The sequence below is a fragment of the Varroa destructor genome, unplaced genomic scaffold (genome assembly GCF_002443255.2).
Source record: "Varroa destructor unplaced genomic scaffold, Vdes_3.0 BEIS01000007.1, whole genome shotgun sequence".
NCBI classification, from domain to species: Eukaryota; Metazoa; Arthropoda; class Arachnida; order Mesostigmata; family Varroidae; genus Varroa; species Varroa destructor.
The window spans coordinates 20,233,839-20,255,616 of record NW_019211460.1 but is presented as its reverse complement, the minus strand read 5'-3'; the positions used below and the strand labels follow the sequence as shown (position 1 = coordinate 20,255,616).

The 21,778-nt window shown below is 39.2% G+C and overlaps 2 long non-coding RNA genes across 29 annotated transcripts in view; one reads left to right on the top strand and one right to left on the bottom strand.

Moving 5' to 3' along the window:
• Positions 1-21,778, bottom strand: part of LOC111254702 (uncharacterized) — a 173,003-nt gene that overhangs the window by 53,196 nt on the left and 98,029 nt on the right. For 6 of the 28 annotated variants that reach the window (XR_015317996.1, XR_015317998.1, XR_015318002.1 and 3 more), the window contains exons 1-2: positions 2,984-3,781; positions 634-1,023 (exon numbers count right to left, since the gene is read on the bottom strand). The exons of 1 other annotated variant lie outside the window; for it this stretch is intronic. This is a non-coding gene — a long non-coding RNA (uncharacterized LOC111254702). Of the gene's footprint in view, positions 1-633; positions 1,024-1,513; positions 1,630-2,328; positions 2,422-2,983; positions 3,783-16,126; positions 16,448-17,910; positions 18,049-21,778 lie in introns of those variants that run through there. 21 more of the 28 variants (XR_015318000.1, XR_015317997.1, XR_015318006.1 and 18 more) reach the window with 15 other exon arrangements.
• On the top strand, positions 17,775-19,899 carry LOC147754432 (uncharacterized). The gene is made up of 4 exons (XR_015318048.1): positions 17,775-18,069; positions 18,773-18,845; positions 19,224-19,298; positions 19,585-19,899. It is a non-coding gene; the product is annotated as an uncharacterized LOC147754432 (long non-coding RNA).

Here is a 21,778-nt window from a genome sequence, read left to right as displayed (position 1 = left end):
AATGTAACGTATATTTTAACGGTACGGCATTTACCCACGTGGCTTTGTGAATACAATCGCTTGGACGCCCACGCCACAAGGATTATGAATTGCAATTTGTTGGAAACTATTTTTAACTTTTATAAATGTTAATTCATAAAGCAGATCCGTTAAGTGTTGTCGCTTCTTGTCTTTAATAAAAATTAGCAAGTTCCGAACTTGTTTGAGGCAATGCTCTATGTTTATTCGATTGATGATCAAAGATAAATATTTACAATATACACACAACCGAGGATTAGACGAAATTATATTCGTCAATTTAACCTGGTAGCCGTTTTATCAGCTAAAAATTTGCGTTTCTACAAGGGTTCTCGTTCAGTGGAAGTATACCTTATATCACACTAGGTTTCATATCGATCTGAGTAATACTATCATTTTGCTGTTTGATCACCATGACTGTTACCACCACTGAGATAATTCTTTTGGCCGATTGTTCAAATACGCACCAAGGTACCCTCAGATACACTGAAGGCTGTATCTTCACAACGTCGGACTACCAGGTTAGTGGCTTCTGCATCGATATTGATGCACTATATTAGCATCTTCGGTCCTCCTATGCGCTGAAGTAGTATTACCTAAGTCAAGAACGCTTACTCGGTGTTGACACGAAGAGGTCTAGCTGGCTGCCAGGTCGTTATGTTCTAGCTTCCTGAATCCAAAAGACACATCGCACGTAATTTGCTTCGTTGGACAGTAACAATCGGTTGCCGGCCTGGATGCCCCTTCGCCCAACAAATGACATGGAACACACAGGCTTTCGTACCAGTCTTAGTCGACCAGACGCGGATCAAACCATCCGTTGACGCTGAATTCGGTGTCCCAGAAGTACACAGCTGTTCGGCATTCTCCTTGGAAACCAAGTCTGCCTCCTATGCCTGGGCTCGAACCAAGACTACTACGTGTCGATGAGATTAGCAGGCAAATACGTTATCCGCTAAGCTATCACGGGAACAGGTGTAAAGTCCTGCTGGCCTTTTTGTGCCTCTGAAAAAAAGTAAGAGACGCATATCAATAGCGTATCAGATTTGTTTTGCGTATGCCATAAATGTTGAAACGCTCCTTAAGGTAGTGAAGGGCAGTGACTGACGCGAGTCTTTTTACGGTGAGTCAAAAGGGGCGATGTATTATTTTTTAAATGCAAAGTGAACAGTCATAGTTGGCTGCTTGCATTCAGTTCATAAACTGGAGTTCTGAGAGGACTTGAGAAACTCAATTTAACATGGGTACGAAAAGCTAAGTCAAAAAGGGGCAATGTCTATACAATGCGTCCGCTTGTTTTCAATTTTACAGGAAGGTTTCAAATTTGACTCTATTTGAAAGGATTAGGTCCTTTGATATGCCACAACTTTAATTGCCAACTAAAAAACTAATAATGCCAATTAAACAGTACACAAAATGTATGCGTTTTTTTTTTTTATAATAAAAGTCTAATTTTTATCTGATGTAGGCACTCGCGTGATTAATGAATTATCACCATTTCACTAGCGGTTTGTTTATTCCGGCACTAAAAGGATTGGCATCCACGAGTGGATTAATTAGACAAGGTGGTCATCATCTTCTTTGCTCTTGACTACTTCATCCTGTAAACGACTGTTCAAATTGAAAACTAAATATTATTCAATTGGGGCAGGATCAGGTGAAAAAAAGCAAGGCAAGGATGTTCTTCTAAGTGGACGTCCCGAGTCTTAGCGGTATCTTGAAAGATGACCCGATGTGTTTCTTTTCGGGTTTCGTTCATTGTTTCCATATTCTGGTAACAAAGGTCAGCTCAACCTCACGTGCATTATGAGACGGACCGGTCTCTCACTACAGTTAGCTAATAATTATCGACCTTCTTTCCGCAGACTCATTTGAAGACTCAAACAGTTTATTCATATAGATATCCAACCGTGACTGCTGCAAGCCGAAAACCTTCGTCAAGCACAACGATGATCTCTGTTGCTAAATTTCCATAGCAAAGGTCACGTTCATAGATGCTATAGATTTAATATTTTGCACTAGAATGATTATGAAATAATAAAAGTACGGATACAATAAAAACAAGAGCGAATCTAAACAGATGAGATCGCTAGCCTTTCAGCGAACCAAATTCGAACAAGCACATTACGCCGTTGCTGAATTACACGTATTTGAAGGTCAACGTATACGCTGTTCAAGGCTCCACCTTTAGAAACTTAATATTGCCGACGCTGTACAATCTTTCAGGGCGTAGGCATATTTTAGCTTAAAAATCTAAAATCTACGCATACATTGTGGTGATTAAATCATAATCGGATCCATCTAAGTTACCAGTATTAAGTTGTATCATGAGGTCACAGCCGCAACATAGAAACATGCATTTTGAGGTGCATCGAACTCCAGAGACAGCGTTACCGTTCGCTACTGCTAACAATAACATATCATTGGAACGATTAGTCTTCAGTGATAGCCTGAATAGGCCTCGCTAATTCCTAAATTAAACTATTTGTACAGACACAATGGTGTCGTGTGGTCGCCGGGGGTACATAGAAAAGGCCCTCATATCGGAACGCTCATTTTTCAATGTAATAGCCATGCGGAAGTGGTTTGGGCCCCAGCATGACGTCCAGTTCTAGAAAAAACTAAACTTTCAACCAGTCTCTATTAAAGTAGCCTTAGAGAAGTTATTATTATAAAGTAACTATTTATAGTAAATTATTCCTTGAAAATAGCTTTCACACTTTACACTCTTCAAATAGATTTTCTAAAATCGTATGGCTCTATCCACATTTAATTAATTAGCGCAGCAACTAATTTGAGCTGCAAAACAAATTTTCCAATAACGTCTTTTAACGCGTTGTCTTATTGTGTGTATCTTGAAACGATTTTGCCTTGATTTGCTTGAGGAAGTAACCTCTTAATGGTTATTCCTGATTTAAAAGAAAACTGTTCAAATACGTTCGCCATACCTTAGAGGGAAACGCACCTTATGTAGAAACTTTGAGGGCACGGGCGCCAGCTTTTAGGAATAAGCCTGGAGTTCTATAAAGAGTACCGCGGATAAAAATATTTTGCTTTTGTTTGCCGAAGCCTTAGCGCATCATGGATTTCACCACGGTAGATATGCAGAAAAATTCTGCTGAAAATAGAGAAAAAACATTTGCAAGCAGTGGATGTAGCAGACGATAAATAGATACCACGAGGTGGCTGCAAGATAATAGTTTCCACTAGAAGCGAGCATCGGAAGTGTATATAAACTTGTTAACTTCAAATACTGGGCAGTTTATGCAAGGCAAACAACCGATTTTGCAATCGAACTACCATTTACATTATTATCGGGCCTCGTACAGACTGGTCGATATCCGGTCCCGACTGAAGCGGAAAAAATTAGGCTTAAGGTCGGCAATCGGTAAATAACGACAACCTCTTTTGAAGCAGCGGCCTCATGTTAACATTAGTGAAAATTCAAATTTCGCTCGTTTTCACCCAAGTGCTGTTTCTGCTGATATCGAACACTATTTAACTAAGGCCTACCAGCGATAACAAGCATGAGGTTAGGGTTCAATACGCTGCACTTCGGGGTCTAGGAATAATATGAGGAGACTGTGGGTTGAGCGTCGCTGAATTTGAAGCCTTCACATGAGATGGCAAATAGCTCAGCTTCTCCAACGTCTCTCTCCCTAACTCTAATGGAACTTTAATAGGTTCTGGAACTTGGCTCGTTCAACGTATCTGCAAAGTCAAAAGTATCTAAACCGTGTTTGTGTCTGTGCTTTCGCGTATGTTAAAGTATATATAGAAGGCTGACGCAAAAGGCCGAACGGCCTACTGAACGGTTGTGGAAAGTAGGGCAATGAAGAAAGAGGCGGAACTACCCGATCATTTAATTTATCATTAGCTTGGATGGAGCTATAGAGCCATCTTGATAACGATAGCAAACCGGCAGAGAAAGACTATAGAAGTCTATGGACGCCTCTGGTGTCCACAGTATAGTCTTTTGTCCTTCTTTAAACTAGACCTGTAAAAGATTACTTGAGCAAATAATTCCGCAAACCGTTTTAAACAGGTCTAGATTAGACTACCGATCTACAATAATAATAAAATACGGCAGGTTTAAACAACGGCAAAGGTTGCTGTATGCGAAACTAGTAGGAATTGTCTGGCGTACTTCTAAAATGTTTCTTTCGAAATATATCTTCTCACTGATAAATGCGGCTGCATTTTGTGTTTCCATGTATGTTTGAGTAATACTTCTTCCAAAAATGAACATGTATAAAACATAGCTTTATACAACTCTTGGCGAATGTAATAAGGTTCAATCAGGCAATGTCCTATAGGTTTGGGGCTTCCGGCTTTAGGGAGTGCTGATTTCTACAATAAAACGCATGGAAAAACAGAGTTAAGAAGAAGATAGAGTTTCGCCACAGCAGGTTCTACGCAGAATTCCCGCGCACAATTAAGCTACATAGGTGGCCACTGACCTAGGCTTCTAGTATGTACAGGTATATTTGATCGTCCATAAAAACTACCACAGAGAATCGCAGCTTTGTAAAGGTATTACACCATTAGAACGAAGGAGACCCTTTTAGATCGCGTAGAGCAGCTTCTTTATCAGCATACATTCAGGTTGTTCCTGTGATTGCGGGAAACATATTTGCTTGCCAGTCTTTGGAACACGTGGTCGTCTTAGTTGACCGTAAATATACTTCGCTTCGTGCCTATAGGTAAACGTTTGAAGCAATGCCAAATGGCTTAAGTACCGGCCGTAAAACTGGAAACAATTAGGTGCTTCTAGAACGGTTCTCATGATAGCTTAGCGGATAATGTTTGCCTACTTAATTATAGAGACACATTGTGGTCTATCTTCGACTCTGGATACAGATACACTTTGTTTCGCGCTGAGAGTCGGTCTTCTGATGGAATGCCTAACGGCGATACCGGACGTTAAACTCGAAAAATAGAGGGGGATGTCTATAGGCTAGTTGTCCAGAAGTACTCGGGTAACCTTTGCTAGGTCTTCAGAAAAATGTAGTGAAGCTTTTGTTCAATGCGATGATATAGAGGTCCTATTCTACGCGGCCTGAAACTAGCTATTGAGAGGAAATTGGAAAGGCAATTATCATAACTTGAAGATTCTCAACGTAAACGTAACGCGTAGAATGGACCGGCTGACTTGCATTCAGCATTAGCTGAACATTAATTCCATCATTTTTTAGCAAGGTATCTTCGATAAGAGAGTTGTTGCCATAAAGGTCATACCCAGGCTGGATGCGCTTAATAAATGTTCCACTAAAAAAGAGTGGCATAAAAAGCATTAAAAGTAAACATTTTTGTATTGCCAAAAATGTGTTCTATACCGTGCAGAGTATATAGTAAAAAAAAGTGCATAATGGCGTAATGACATCACATTACCCTTATATCGCTATCATAACGAAGAACTCACATTGAATTACTCAACAAGCAGTCTAGAAGGTAGAGTAGCTGTGGTCACGGAGACTTGCAACTGTTAGATCTGCAATCTCTGATGTATGTTTTGCCTCTTCATTAACAAGGGCCAGTGCTTTTAATGCAACTGTCCTAAAAAATCTGCCTATCGATGCTTTTCAGGATCCGCCGCCGATTTCAGTCAAGCTCGTCCACGTTGTAACTATGGTGCCATTTTTGCAAATGGAACTATTGTTTGATGCGTTTTGTTCTGAACGCGTAACATCTGTTTCAGCGCATGAGTGGCTGCAAGCACTATAAGAGTTTAGACTGGGCATTGCTATGTCAAAAAAGAAGCCTTACGGATGGGAACGATCTTGGACTACGTAGTTAGTCGTACGAAGTTGGCTAAATAATCTAGCGCCAACACGTTACCATTAGTTATTTTTTGACTAAGAGATCTAAACAAACAATGAAATGGTCGAAGGCCATTTGACCACCTCGCTAGTAGAATAAGACTGGGAAAGGAATAAACGCTCTAACATAGCATATATTGATACCCGCGAGCGGTATAAAATAAGCAGTGTAAATCAGGCCCAATTTTTCACCAGTTATAGGTGGATAAACGTGGCTGTAGGCTCAACTAATTGAATATTTCGTATTTTTAGGGCCGTACTCCATAATAATGAACTTTTTTTTTAAATTTCGATTTAATTTAAAAGTGAGAAAAAAACAGATTTCTTTCTCAAATATCGTTTTGCCAAATGTTGTATTGTGCTAATTTTTTACTATGTTTTTTCTTTTCCGCTGATCATTTTGGGTCTCCCCGAAAAAAAAAATTTCGACGAAAGATCCGCCCATTTTCATTTACTTTCAAACCAATACAGATCTTTTTGATTCTGCTCTAACGAGGTCAAATAATGCTAAAAATAAATATAAAGCTAAAAATAAAGGCTTTGCACACAAATTCATTTTAAATAAAGCAAGGAAAAAGACCCGATCCTATCAAAGTATCTTTGGATTGTTTCCCCTAAGAACGTTTTTTTTTTTTAATTCTTCCAAAATAACGGGTTTTTTCTATTTTCTAAAATCTGTGAATCGAGTTGGGCTGCTGCAAGCGAATCCGGCAGACCTTGAAATTGAATACCTTTTAAACTAACTGGGCCGTTAAACTAAAATGATTATCTTTTGTTATGTGTTAGAGGTACTCTCCTTTATCTTTTACACACCTTTCTCAGCGCTCTGGCGGCCTCTGAGCAGCTTTCTCTATCTATGGCTTTTCGAATCGATAGTGGAATATGCTTGCCGAGCAGTTGTGTTTTTTAGGGCATAGAAAGTCCCGTTGTCACAGAGTCAGATGGGAAAAGTCAGAGCGGATTGGATAATTTTTGGTTCAATCCAGAAAGTAACTTCGGCATAGCGATGAGGTCCGGCGCTTTCCTCAAGTAACCAGACTGCATGCCTTTGACTGTCATCGCACGGTCCCTGAGTCCCCTAAGGAACCCGAGATAACAGGCTACATCTATTGTTTCATGTTCGGTAAATATATCATAGGAGTGGATGCCCCTAATGACCACTGCAAATGTTTCCATCAACTTATATCCAAATTTATTTGACACGGCCACCGAACTCGGTTTCTATCGAGGGTGACAACATTCCCTTGTCTGGTCCCTTTCCGCCTGGCCATTGAAGTTGAAGGATGTCTCGTCTATGACAATCGTAAACTCTAGGCAGGTCTTTTATTGCTTAAAATTCCGCAAATTCTACCTGGAATTCATTACATGCATATTCAGGCTGCTCATTGACGAGAGGCCCATCTTTACTCAGTTTACGCACTTTCAGTTTGTCAATTGTAATTATTTAACAAGCTATATATGAAATGCCAGTTTTGGGCAAGACAGCCAGTAGACTCGAAGCTCTAGTTTAAGCTCTAAAAAGCCTTTTCGATTGCAGCAATGCCTTCTTGTCTTTCGTATCTCAACATCTGGTCCATTCTCTGTGCTTGGAGCTTTTACGACGTTCAAATACTATACTTAAAAACCTGTTCCCTAATGTCTTTACCGATTTTCGATAGATTTCCCCAGCTTTGTAATTATTGAGAACATGACCGCTTAACACTGATTTTCGGGACCATGCCTTTCTTTCTGAACTCGTTTCTTCTAGAATAAACTGAACAGTGTTCACTCCAAGTTTTTAGACAACTGGAGTATTTATCGGCCAAACTGATGCTAGCGGCGTCTAGTTTAAAAGTTATTTAACTTTAAGGCTTATCGGAGACGCGTGTAAGAACCTAATATTGTATTTGCATATAATTAAAAATTGATACTTGTGATCCCAGCCGGTAAGTGCGAAATAAATTTCATAACAAAACTAAATAACAATAATAACTAAGAACGTTAAGGTAGGCAGAACAATTTATTTGGTATTTCTTATTTGTTAAGCAGAATTTTCTTGCTATAAAGGAAGTATTGAATCACAGTGTCTTAGGCTATCTATATCGGTTGGTATTCAAGAAGTTTACATATATATTACACATATTAAAGCATTACCTCTAGAGTGAGAGGCAAAGGTTCGCGTCACGTTTTTCGAGTTCTGAACGAAGAACATTTAGTCACTTGCCGTATCAAAATGCTGCTAGGTACAATCAATGGTCTTGATGGAAACAATTTGCCGTCAGCATCAAGAGCAAAGGTACAAATAATGACGTTTGCACTTGCCCCTGCGACAGTAGAGGGAATTCTGCTTACAATAAAATACCTTATTCACTTGTGCGTGGACAATGTGTTTGGGCGTGTTCGTGACGAGCTTGTGGGTACCACAGCGACCTCCTGCCAAGGTTCAATATAGATCTAAATTACACTACGGTCACATAGCCTTACACAAAGAAATGTTTATGCCAAATAGTTGTTTAGCCCAACCCACCTGGGCATAAGGCGAATTCTTTTGGAAAGCTTTTATAATTGAAATAAAGTGGAAACTATTAAAAGATCAGTACTTAACAATAAATCGTTTTCTTGGAGAATAAATAGTACAGGTTTTCGAAATCTCAAAGCCTATTTTATAATCTCTTTATCCCATAATTTTTTTCGGTTGTAGATAAAGCCCGTTAGATAAAAGTGCCTATTTTTTTTTTAGCTTTTTTGATGACAGTGCTTGCTTCTCTTTAACCACGCTGATATCCAATCCGAAAAAGTTTTCCCACGGCCTCACTTTGTACTTGGATATATGTGTGTAAATTTTCTATGCTACGCGAAGAACTTTACTCTTTATTACAACTTCTGAAATTTTTTCAGTATTAGAAGATATACATTACTTTATTTCCGATTGCCACAATTGCAATTAAAAGGTAGGTCTTTGGAAGGGGTATGTCGGTTACCTTCACCCCATTGCAATTACATTTCACTTCTGTGCGTTAGCTAATTTCATCCTATCATATTAGGATCAAGACGCTTTTTCATTTATCGTCTTTCCGCCTTTGCCCCGTCTCCTTTTCTACCTCGGAGCTAAAATTCGTGGGCATTTTTTATTTGTGCTAATTTTTACGACAGCTTACCGAGATTAAAATCAGTCCCTCTTAGTACACATTAAAAAGTATTAATACTTTTTTTTTATTATACATCCATGGGCTAGTGTCAAGGTAATAATTAATGTAATAACGGTGACCTTTTACAAAAAACAGAGATAGAATATTGAAGGTTATTAGTCAACGCATTGCAAAAGTGGTTAATGGTATGTTTTGCAAAAAAAAATACGATGTTCTCATGATAATGATAGCCCAGATATCACGATCACGTCCAGTGCTTGATATAGTTTTTATAGATTATTTGCAGCGTGTACTGTAATTCATTTTGACAAGAATAAAAAAAAAACCGAACGATTCCATAAAAAAACAAATGGATACATTTGTACTTGATACACTGAAACAGTTTTTAAGCCGTTCTTGCAGTTAATTAACAGCCCAAATCGTTAAAGCTTTTTGCACAGGGAATATAATGTATAAGCTGCAAAATAACATAATGCATTTTAGCTCCTTGTCTTAATCCAGCCATATTGGTATGAGCTGGTTCATCAAGGGTTGTCGTAGCGTGTTCGATTGAAAAAGACACTACATTGTTACATGCTTAATCTGGTTTTCACATGTAACACTTTGATCACCAATGTAATATGGTTAGGTATTAAACTTGAGGTATGTAGAAAAGAAAACCAATATATATATATATATATATATATATATGAGGAACCATTTCGTAGATTCCCAGTCACGGCACAGTCTTTTCCTATAGATACATTCCGTACATAGATATGGAAGTGTCCGCACTTTCGTTTATACCTGAAATGCGATTAGTGATCGATACCACTGTTGGCTTTATTTCCTGGGCGAAAATATACAGAACTTGCCTCGTTTTGTAAAGTACGATTTCTCGGCTAACTACAATTATACTACAGGCATTCTTCACTGATTTCCAGCACGAACTTGTCTTGAAAGTTTTCGCCTATCCACAAAATGTTTCGTAACATAACTTTATAGAATCAATTATCTTTCATTAAAGCTCTTCGGTTATTCTTGTACACGCACGCCCAATCTGGGCTCATTGCTTGTACATGTCACTCGACTTTCGATGGCCCTCGAAAGGCAGTGCCTTCAGGAGCCCCAATGAATACCAGAATACCAGTTCTCTGCAATAAAACTTGGTATGCATCACTTCCGACAAAGATTTGAGAACCCCAGTAAATTATTTATCATCAAATCGTGATTCAACAGGCTTCGGTGAAGCGAGGATTCATGTTAGGGAGTAGACTTTACGTTTCTGTGTCTTACTACCAACCGCCTGATAGCCCACCAAAAAAGAGGGGGCTTGAGAATCAAAATTTTGCCGCTGACGTCCTGTGATGCTGCATCTGCAGCATGCTGCGACCACTTGGTTTGAGAAAATTGAAAAATATTTTAGACAAACCCAGATTTCGTATTCAGTGTCATACGTAGCACCGACATTGTGGTCAATGTCTGTTGGATATTACACTGGAACCAACTTTGCATGCGGTGTGGTCTCTACTCACGCTGATCGATTGTGTCAATAAGCTTTTATGATGGTGATTTTCATGATTACGTTCTGTATGTTGTGTATCAGACGTTATTTCTTTCTAATGACAATGATATTTAGCAATATTATCGGAAGAATGAAATTGAATTGCTAGGTAAGGTTCGTGTTTATAGTAAGGTATATTAGACAGGTATAAGAAACAATAATGATACCAATATTAGATAATAAATATAAGAAGTGATAAGCTACGAGAGTTTGCAGTTTTATATCGCTGGTCTCCTTTTTAAATCAGGCCGATAAACTGAGTAGCTTGCCGCACGCGTCTCAATGAAGGCCAGAATACGAATCTGGCCTTCAAAGATCTGCTGCGTCTATTGGTTCACTTAGGACTGCACCACATCTGGACTGCCAGCTTTTGGTGCGTACCTGTGTGTGGAAATAAGGATTCTGCCCTTCGAGAGTTTGCAGATGTATGGATATAACAAGGGTCCTTCGAGACTCTGCTCGAATATCTATTCCGCGAGTGTTCAGACGTTCACGATAGTGGCTTGTGTGATTTATACGGGCCTTTTGGACTCAAGAACCTAGGTAGCAACTTAATCGGTTCTGTTCCGATGTTTTCAAATAAAAATCGACATCGTATACGGGTACGGCCTTCTTGGAAAAAGTCATCTACCAAAGCGTTTGATGTGAATTATTGAGCCAGGCGGATGCATTACCTATTTGAACGAAGGTTAACAGCCCGCAACGCACGTATATTCGTAGGGGAACACGTTAAAAGAAATTTCCGACTTTTCCCTCACCGACTAACAACAGTTCGCACATTCCGCAACGAGCTAATCCGTGCATGACTGATTCCAGTCTCATTTTAAGTGTCTTTTGGGGAAAATCGATCATTCGTCTAGTCGGCGAGGCTTAAAACGATACCTCTTGAGCTGATATTATGCCGTACTACATAATAACTTCATATAAACAACTTTCATTATTTTTAAGCAATGTTTCCCCGTACCGATTCAACTTGCACAAATTTGACAGCGCAATATATGCTTGAGGCCATAACCAGTATCTGCTAGAATGCTAGTGGCAAACCCTTCTGCTATTAATTAGCCTATACCAGATCTCCTTCGTTAACTTCTGAACGTAACGCGACCAACGAGAAACATGGCTTTCCGAAGGGCTATCATGTCCATGTCGCGAGCTGGTCTGCACTATTTTAACTCGTTACTTTTACGAGTAGTTCTGGAAGAATCTACACCGGGCGGTTTATCTATTTCTTTAGCTAGACGGACGAGACATGACACGGGTCAAGGTCCGTGATCGAGTTAAGCAAAAGCTAGCTTTGGCGTGGCCTATGGGTTAATTATCCTCCTATTCTGGAACCAGCGCCCGTTTTCTAGCTGACCGTTCGAGATATACACGTGATCGATGATGATCGGTAATTAGCACTGTGCAGGACCAAGGGGCAATCGCCTATCAGTTATAACGGCTAAACCAATAACGGATAGTCTAATATAATTGCAGGTAGCCCAACTGAGGAGGTAATAGAACGGTAAATAGTGAATGTCGACTAAATGCACAAGCATAAACCCGCACAACATATTAGGAGTGGGTACTATAGTACTTAAATAGCTTAGAAGTCATATTTATTACTCATAATTTGTGGAAAACGGTTTTTTGATCACCATATCATAACTAGTTTAGAGAAATAGTATGAAGGCATACCCGGACTACTGTTAGCGTTTGTGGGAAATGCTAGCTTCGATGGTATATTAATATCTCGCGCAGATGAACTAACCGTTTAATTATACTCTCCAGTCATCATTTATGTTTAAAGTATACTAAGAGCTTGACGCTTTCGATTATATTTATAACACATTAACCATGCGGTGCGTAAGTAAATTACAAAATAAGCATCTATTTCTCTCTAATTTTACGTAGTAATTTAAAAGATACGAACAGAAATCATACGAAATCAAAGTGTCATTGTATGTTTGCCAAGTTAAACAAGGTGGGATTATTCTAACTACGTCATCGGTACCCCGAAATCTTGAAGCGTCGTTTTCTCCACAATCGCAAGCTTTTCCCACACACCGTTTGTTACGCGTAGAAGCAAGAACATGGAACAATATAATGGCCATGTTTACAATGCCAATCTAATCGTCATCAGTACGAACAAGCAGAACCGTTCATATGGCACGTCAAGAATCGGCACGTTTCTGATGCTATCGTGAACTCGCGGCAGACTCTCAGGCTTTACTTCCTGTATCATAACTAATCCCGGATCTGAACCTTGGGGTAGGACCACGGGGCTCATTCAGTGAGAAGCCTGCGGCATAACTGGGCACATATTCGCCGAAATCTGCTGATAGCAAATTTACATTACAATGTGTAAACTCCGTTATGAAGTACAATATTCAATATTTTTTTCATTGGTTGCGGGCTCCTCGGTCTGCGGGTCTTGCTGGACTTATCCGGGCTGTTCTCCAGCAGGCCATGAAGTGGCGTGCAAACAATATGCCGTAATAATCGTCTGCCAATTATGTCGTCTACGAGTCGCTCGTTCTGTTTCGTAATTAGACCCATCGTTTTCATTTTCATTTTTTTCATCCTAGTTCATGTTCGATCGAAGCGACCTGAAGTTCTGGTGCGCTAACTGCATTAATGGCGAAAGACGTTGCGGTCTGTCGTTAACACAAAAACGTCTATCGTTTGTACCCTCTGCTTTTGGTCCTTTCTCCCCAACCAAGGACCTAATCAATCTGAACCATTAGGTTTCTTGCCTGCATTTGAGACGCGATACTACAGCGGTATTAAAGTCGTTCCACAATAATAATGCCGACAAGCGTCCGCGATGGTCGAGAGCGATAGGAAAATGCTAGAACGCGACCAGGTGCTAATCCGCTTAGCTGCAGTAGATCGCTGGCTTGCATTTAAGTAATGGCCTTAGCCGGACGCTAGCACAACCATAGAGGTCATCTTAAAAAGTTAAAACATGCTCATAATTAACATAACAACTCACGTAGGTCACGCAGAGATGGCTATAATTGTACGATCAGCGCCAGCTGAGTCGATTGTTTAAACTTGTTAATCAGACTAAGTTTTATTACTATTAATTAGCAATTAATTAGTGGTATATATTCTTTTCTAATGGTTGCTTACATACATTTGAAGGTTAGCAGATTAGTTAAGTCAGCCCTTATATCGACTCGAACAAACTGCTGGTATATAGTTATTTAGGGATATTAAGAAAAGCTTTTTTGTCGAACCACGATGTAAAATATACTGAAATAACAAATAGCATCGGTAAGGTCCGTAGAAGTGGAAGCTAACAGAATGTATGACCTCCTTTCTAGTGTTTCACATTTACGCATATTGCTTATTTAGTCCCTGCTTGCTCTACTTTGATTTTTGTAAAATAGCCTCAGCCTTATTTTAATTGTATCTGGTGTGTATTAAAAATCGAAAGAAGCTTTCCGAAAGAAAACTAATCTTGCAGCAAATGTATCATAATCTTTGACGCTATTGTGCGAACTAAAGCAACTGCCGTGCTCAGATACGGCACTGATGATTTCATAAAGGGAGTACGCGTTTCATAACAGGGCCACGTGAGCTGGACGGCTGACGCGCATCTCTTTGTATAGCCTATGGTAACCCTTAATTAACAAGCAGGCTACCACGCTGGTTCAAATCTCAGCATTAGCAAAGGCTATGATCGAAAATAAATAATAAAGAAATAAGGACAGTAGGTAGTTATCAATAATAAGGTTAATAGCTGCTTACATAGTTTCTATGCCGTTTCATAGATTTGTTGAAGAAACTGCTGATAAGTCGAGCAAAAATCATCGCGGTTAGACTTCTAGTGGAGGCGAGTCCAAGAAAATAGCTCCAACGACTTGTTTTTACAGATGAAAAAGAAAAGCTAACGATGCTAAACGAAAAAGTTCAATGCAACGATCTTTTCATCTTCCGCGCATCGACCTATCTGTACATAAACAAGGGTACCACTCAAGTTACGTCAATTGAAACTTACCTTTAGCGAGTACACGGAGTTTTTAGATAGTTCTTTGTCTTCTTCTAGGATTGCCTAATCAACAATGAATAGGAGGCCGAGGGAATTTGGCTGTGCTTCCGACTGTTTCATCCACATTTACAACCCTACCGCCCCCTGCTGTCTAGAATAAACGGGTTTATTGTAATTACGTTTATCATTCACACTAGACAGGATGAGCTCTAAGTGACTAATATGGACCTAAAAAGCAAACAACGATAACATCGAAATTGATAACACCTAGCATCCGATTAGGTTTAATAAATTGATTCGTATATTATTGTAAAGCATAGTTGTTTCGTGCGCGTAAGGACAGAAAAATGTGCGAAGGGTAGAAACACCACTTTTAGAAGTACTACTTGTGGAGTCGTGATACCCCCGGGTACGAAGAGTTAAGGCCGGTTGTTAGTTGAGCCGAGTTATCGACCAGGCATTGAAATGATAATCAAGAAGTAATTTGTAAGGACTATGTTTTTTCGGTGTTTATCTAGACAGGAACTAATCGTACGTCTGGAAGCCAAGCTGATCACTCCAACACGATATAATATCATCATCCTTTTGATGAAGATAGGACACTCATACACCAACCTTTCATCTAATTCCTTACATAAAATAGATTCTGGATTTGGTGTACTATCGAATAAAACCGACGTCTTATATGGCTTCGTAAACTGGAGAAATTTTGATTTAATAGGAAGTATTTGTAACATCTAACTACTTTTCTTCGACACTAGCATGGTTGAACTACTATTTCATATTATCAGCAGCTTTGAAAACGACCCTCCTGGCCAGGAAATAGACGGAGCCTATTCCCTTATAATTTTCAGGCACAATGTTTATAACCTAGGACGAATAGATATGTCGTCAGACTTCGCTCTGATAGCTTCTGCCTGATGTGCAAGTATAGCTGTTACCCAATATGATCACCCGATATGTAAAGATCTCCAGATCGCCTTTTCGTACTTAATTAAACCTCATTCAATTATCCTATCTTTGCGAATCTGCTACAAGCTTCACGCTTAGTAGACTGACAAAAGCGATTGCAGAGCATCATATACATAAATGTTTGCTCTGTTTTACTCAGGTGAACGGTCGTCAGTATTTTCATTCTTATTAAATATTACTTTAAATATTGTGCGGCTGTTAGTCGTTCAAAGGTACCCGGAACATAATAGGCTGACCCAAAATTGTCACAGTCTTAGACCTTTAATATAAACAAGGTGAAAGGTAATTATTTTAAAGGGACATATCTTCAGGTGCTATATAGTTTGTACGACAAAAATTAGTTTCAGCTCATTAGCAGCTGGCCTGTCCCGTGTCCTAATTTAGAAGGAGTTATAAATACTATGTGCCATATACATTAGATCTAATAATTCTTATTTTTTTTTTGTTAGATTTTCTCGAGGAAAAAAGCCTACGCCGAAAAACTCAAGGCCAAACAAATTGATCTTTCTACTTAACAGTTTTAACATACAGTGTAGAGTCGTGCTCTAGCAGATAACACGGCTGAGTGGGAAGATTAGGGTATCGTGTTGAGTGTGTTGAACTTAAACAGCGGACGATGTACGAATGTGCCATTGCTACGACTTATTAGCCTCTCTGTGCAATGGTGAAGAGGAGATTTCATCTCCGGCAATATAGCTGAGCACGACTGTCTTCGGCAGTTGGCTGTTTTCAGTACATTAAAAATGAAAACAAAATAGATAAATATTTTGGCTGAGATATTTATTTACTTCGTAAGCTTTTTTGTCGTGAAAACCCAACGCGTGATGAAAACTATGGACGAAAATCGTTTGAGAAGGTAACGGTTTGAGCAGTCTAGCTTTTTTCCACGTGTTATTCCCCATCACTCCAGTGGAAGAAAAATCAATGTCAATTCCCATGAGTTCCTGTTTCCTGTTGTTGAGGTTTTTGGTGGGACAATGAGATAATTAAGCTGATGGAACGGAACAAGTGATGGACGGCAGGAGAGGACAGTCGCAGACAAAAAAAAAAAAAAAAAAATAGCCAAATTCATTGAAAACCGGCTGTTTAACATGCGCATATTAAGTGGCGACAGCCACGTGGTCCCGAAACTATATACATGAGAGCCCAGAATCGCTCTAAATTTAGTGAGTCCGCTATTCAAATAATGTTCATTCATACCCACTCAAAAATATTCTGTTTTGTTGGGAAACTCTCGTTTATACGACCAGTCGGTCGCTATTTTGAAGTGGGGTAATTATACTAATAGCTTTTAGTGTATCAGTTGTTCCGAGCCTCACATATAATTATGATAAACTACGTCAAAGAAACATGAATTATTGATATGCTCAACCAAATCGAATGAAGCGTTGAATAGCAGAAGCATCGTATTGAGTCCTGGTTTATTAAAAAACGACGCACATAAAATCACTCCCTTAAAACTAGCATTATCACATATCGATTTAAGGATAATACTTTCAAGAAGTTCGCAAGTAATTCCAAGAAAGTGGAACCGGCCTTCTACAAAAGTGACGAAGTTTTAGTCTTACTTTAAAAATCCAGTTTTTCTACGCTACATAAAATTTCATCTCCGGAAATTTGCTAGTTTCTGAAATGAAAAGATAGTCTTACTTCGCAATGATATATGATCTAAAGGCTATCTAGACTTTTACTGTATTTAAATTAAAGCTATTCAAAGTAACTCGAAATGTTGATCTCATAGGTAACGCTTCCAACAAGTTTAACTATTCAGGTTGAGCCGGGAAAATCAGCTTTTTTTCTAATAGGTTTTTTCAAATAATTCCTTGAGAATATCGTTTTTCCTTAGTCATGGCTTGCAAAAAAGCGTCTTAGCATTTGGTTGAGCCAAACGGATTTGTTGCGACAACTATCTAACATGAAAACTTGGGGGGTAAGGTTACAACGAAAAATGTGTTTGGATACTACAGAGAAACGCTCGTTTGCCTCAGTGGTTCACCTTCGGAGCTCTGCCATTGCTTGCTCGTTTGTTTCTTTTTCAATTACAGCTTTGCATCATGTCAATCAAGTGTAGGTTTTTTTTTAACGGACATTCATAGTCGGATGAAAGCAATCATGACGAAATGTTCAAGGCTTGTTACGTGTGGACGTGTTTGAATTGCGCGCGCGGAACTACGCCAAGGATTATTGTGTTAAACATAGCTTAATATGAACTCAATCCAAATTAGTATCACCGATTGTTATTTAGGTATGTTTGTCTTTTTTTTTTCATTTGTAGGACTGGGAAAAAATAAAATGCAAAAGTGTATTTCGATGGTTACAGGGAAGTAGTAATACGAACCACAGCGCGCCTTTACGACCAGAAAAGATTAGCGTGGCACAGACTTATTGAGACCAGTGAAACAGGTTCTCGTCTAGGTACTGATTTCAGTAAAATAAGCAAATCGGTACCCTCACCATAGTCGTCAGGGGATGCTTAAGGAGAAATATGCCAAAGGGCATTATCGTTTACTATTGAGCATAGATGGGCGTCGTTCGTTACATGGGCGGGACATAGGTTCGTTGCAGCGGTTGCCGAGGAATCCTGTCCAATACCTGTGATCAGCGATAATTCAGGTTTGTTATTATCCGTACGGAACTATTTCAACCCATAAAAAGTTAAGCGTTTTTCACTAATAAACAATAAACGAAGGAAATTTGAATAAAACTATGATTAAGGTACACGAACTGAGTTACTGCAAGAGATTTGTGAAGACTAAACGGTTGCCAATTTAAAACAGTCAAAATAAATCATTCAAAATCGCTGTGCTTTGGGTTTGTTTCGTCTCTGAATAATAGGACATCTCTGATTTATAATAAAACACCGTATCGGTATCCATGGTTAATTAGTGTATCTGAGTTTTTCATTACTATTACTTGTCAACAAGCTGCGTACACCAATTATATGCGGCATATATCTTTTGATTTGAGTCAAACTGTTTAAGATAAAACGCGGTATTTTACATCTACATATCGATACATAAACGCATCGAGTTCGTTAAATACGTGACAATGATCTCTTCTATCAGATATCCGCCTGATGCTGAACCTGCACTAGTTTCCAGTGAAAATTTGAGCGCAACATGTTAGAATAGAAATCTCTATTATTTTATTGTACGCGAGTATGGTTGGTCCGCAACGACGTGCCGTAATCAGCATTTGGAGACCCTATAACTGGGAAAAGCAGGATTCAAGCAATCACTATAATGTACAATAAGTTAGTTTTCAAACACAACTAGTTCACTAAATATCATTGTTGATATCGTATCGGAACGTACAGATCGGGATACCCCAACAGCTCGTATACGGAAATGCTACGACTGGTTGATGATGGTTGCCAGTACCTTTAATTGGTAAGTATGAGGTCGCTAAGATTCGCATTATCAATACTTTCTCAGCAAAATTTTGGCCCCCTGGTTTGAATCAGACGTTAACTTATTCAACCTGGAACATCGTAGCAACATAGAAATAATTCTTCTAGAATAACTCTTTTGGATAGTTGCAAATTAGGTATAAGTTTTAAGTAGAGCAACAGAAACAATGGAGAAACGGCGTCTGAAGTAACTGTTTCAACTGCCGTATTCGGCAACGCTTATTTGTACTATTGATTTCATATTTTAGTAGAACTCCGACAATTAATCTCCAAATTTTACTATCGTCTTTTTTCACGGATGAAATCGACACGCCCGTCGGACCATTCTACCATGGTCCTGCACCGGCGCTCGAATTAGCTGAAGGCCAACCCCACCTTTACATGGCGTGGAACTTCATGAGTGGATATCGACATCTCTACGTCACAGAGCTAAGTAAGTCTCCTATTGACGATGGTACTGGTGCTTTTACTGCTACACTTGCTGATGGCTGTTATGTTCTACCTTATTCGGCGAAATTTCCCTAATAAGATGACCCTAAGCGATTCGTCCTTTTTTTTTAGATCAGTCAATTTTCTTCCAGGACCCCATCGACATTAGTCCGTTCGTTACTGTATCATCCCAACTTGCGGTGGCACTTCCGAACATTTGTAGTTTTTTCAAGTGGTGGCTGGACTTATCCGATAACTTTCAACAAATACTGAATGCCTCACTTTTTCAGTTCATGCTGATAGGATCAGTTGGAGTAACAGAGTTCCTCAAGCAAATTTGTAAAACTGAAGATCGCTTAGATCATCAGCTTTATCAGTTTGTCAAATCATCGGCAAGCTGACCCTTCCTGAGCTACTGAACGATGCGGTCGTCTCTAAGATACTCGATGGCAGAGCAGTATATGTAAGTGACGTAACTATTATTCTTGACACTTACCCCCGCTGTCTGCTGTCACCATCAACGAATACTTTATATAGGTAAAGGTGACGATTAATTCAGTGTGGTACTATTCCCACATTAGACCCACATTAGAAAACGGCCATAAAGCAGCGATTGATATGGATGTTTGAAGCAAAAGTTCAATGGATCCGCGACCGTGAGCTATACCTTGCCTCACTAAAGAACTTTGCCATATTTATGAAAACTAATCGAGTAGGTGATAGTGAGAACTTCAGTCTCGACACACGTTGGGCTTATAGGATTTTTTTCTAGAACTGAATGTGCCGTTTAGGCAAAATGTACCCAAACGGTTGACAATGAACCCACTCATAGAAAATCGCTAAGTAATATATGGATAATTGCTATGAGACGCTTAGTGTTCTGAATCGTTGCTAAGAATTGAAGCTTGCGTCCAATGTATAAGAATAATGAAGATACCCGAATTTATATGCCTTTATCACAAGCCCTGGAGTGGCCTGACACGAACAGTGTTCGATAACTGTGCAAAACTATCGTTGAGCATTGGCCTAGGAACTTTTGTAAACCTTATTCTTCAATAAATTAGTAAACAGAAAACGCATCTGGTACCGTGACAGGAACTTGTACCATTGCGGTGCTGCAGCAGCCCGTTAACTGTAACCTCTTGCCGTACCTACATTCCCTGCTTGTAGTTATTTATGCAATGCCACTTATGAGTAGGTATGGAGCATTTGTTTTACAAATTAATAGAAAAAAAAAAAAAAATACGCAGATCCTTCAGCTAGTCCTGACTAGATCAAGATGTTGGTAGTCTATGTGTCTGGGTGTTTCGAATGAAATGATTTGCTTTCCAGTTGGCATTAAAAAGAGGCAAGTTGTGGAAAAGACAAAGTTCGATTTCGACACGTGACTTCGCTGTGATACCTACTGCATAAATTGTTTAAAATGAGCAGTTCGTTGAGGACAGAACTTCTAAATATGTGAGTTATACGTAACGACGGTAAACGACTTTAGCTACATCGAGTTATGGTATAGAGCAAGTAAAGTGTTGACGTTGAAATAATCACAATCAATCTTCTATCAGTTCGACATCAAAACGATTAGATAACAAAGATAGCATAAAGACAATCTCACACGTAAATAAAGGCCATCGTTTCGCACGGCCTAGAATTCTGTTGATTTTTCCTATTACACCTCATGGATGGGATGAAATACTAAACTGTCTGCCCGGCAACGTGACCAGACTATTTTCAATAGGAACAGATCTGTTTTCTCGAAATATTTTCGGATTCAGCTAGCAGGCGTAGCGTATAGCAGGACCCTTTTTCATTGATTCTGTTTGTGCTTTTTAAAGGGCCCTAGCCATTTGGACTGTTGGATAACATGTGCCGTATAATAGATCTAGGATCAATTCGGCTCACCCTTTACATACGTTACGATTGTCACTGTCAAAGTATCGATAGCCAGAATTTGTGACCATTGTCAGTTGTGAATCTGCGAAACCAGGAAACGCAGGAACGTTCTGCTTTCAATCCGATATTAATTTATATAGTGTTAACAATTACGGCCTTAGAACATGAACAGTTATAACAGTCCTAATTTATGTTCAAAATATTAGTATTCTACTATTCTGTGACTCAGTGATTCAGTGCGCACGAACAAACTTCACCAGCCGTCATTTACCACTAAACGTCACAGTTCTCCTATAAAAGCCAAAAGAAAATTACTTATTTACTTTCGGTTCCAGCTACTTCACAAAATTTAACACTGCTCTGTGAGTTGTGTCTGTATCGAAAGGGCTCGCCCAGTATATGGCATTGACACGACGGATATCGATATTTGTCTGCTTATTCATTTCTTAAGTGGACCTGAAATAGGCCCCGCACTCGTTCAGGTTGTAGACGAAAGAAAAAAAAAGACATATTCTACAATGATATTCGAGTCCAGTTCGAAATCTGTTAACTATTTGGAAAGTGAATGCGATGAAACGTAATCTAAAGTAATTA